We start from the raw sequence: 1,287 nt of genomic DNA, 5'->3' as shown, positions 1-1,287 counted from the left end.
GACTTCTCTTACAAAATGAGATTGTACAAGCTCTGCACTATATGTTTTAATTGTTACTATATGTTTTACAGCAACTTTTCCTGTCAACCCTCGGTGGTGTATGGGGTGATTGCCCATCCGCGCATGCTGCGGCAAGTTGCAACGAATGATGGCTTAGGACATCGTGCAGCTTGCGGGGAAGAAAAACAAAGAAAGCCCCCAGGACCTGGCTGTATGCAGGGTTATAACGGCAGGTGCTATTTAATTTCACATTAGTATATGCTTAGCTTGGCTGACAAGAGGTTTTAATTTGACTTATAACTTTGCTTCATTTGGACTTTCTCTAGCGGCCTGCCAGATAACTTCCCTGCGCTGACTGCTGCAGAAGCTGAGGATTTGATTGGGCAAGTTCTGAGAGTTGCCCCACAGACGGTAAATTGAGTCTTCTGCGTTATGTTCAAATAAAGTTCATCAAAAAAATTCTTTTGTCATGTGTTCATTCTAGTATTACATGTCAAACTTTTGTTCATTTTATAGGCCAGCTGAGAAGGACTGAGACGTGAAACCATGGAGCCCCTTTTTAATTTTTTTATTAATATATTTTTAGTGACTTATTTTGCACACACTTTACAAACACATCTTTAGGCATCTTGCTCTACATTTGAACTACATCCTTATCTTTTTTGTATTTTTTCAGTTGTTGAATATTAAAGTTTGTAATGCCATCAAGTTTGCCTCTTCATTCATTCCTACTAATATAATTTGTGGTGTGTGTGGTGTGTGTGTGTGGTTGGTTGTGTGTGTGGGTGTGTGTGTGTGTGTGTGGTGTGTGTGTGTGTGGTGTGTGTGTGGGTGTGTGTGGGTGTGTGTGTGCTGTACATACATACACACAAATGGTACAGGTGTTAGTTTTTTTTAAAAGGTTATGAGAATCTAATCTTTTCTTAACGTTCTGGGAACGTTCATTTATGGTTACAGCGAACGTTCCCCTAACGTTCTCTAAAGGTTGTAATTTTTAGAGAACGTTAGGGGAACGTTCCGAGAACGTTCGCTGTAACCAAAAACAAATGTTCCCGGAACGTTAAGAAAACCTTCCAATTAACCAACAGACAACCAAACTACAACCAAAACAAACCTTCAGGGAATGTTCCCGCAACCATGTTTCTGTTTTTATGTGATAAATGTGCTTGTTTTACTGTAAAGTGTCTGAGTAGCCTACCATGTAAATAAAATTTATTATTTAGCCTACTATGCCTTAAAAGTGAGCAGAGGGAATATTGTTCCTCGGGAAATGTACCCTAAGGACTC

The sequence above is a fragment of the Etheostoma spectabile genome, chromosome 15 (assembly GCF_008692095.1).
Source record: "Etheostoma spectabile isolate EspeVRDwgs_2016 chromosome 15, UIUC_Espe_1.0, whole genome shotgun sequence".
In the NCBI taxonomy this organism is placed as follows: Eukaryota; Metazoa; Chordata; class Actinopteri; order Perciformes; family Percidae; genus Etheostoma; species Etheostoma spectabile.
This window is presented reverse-complemented; position numbering follows the sequence as displayed.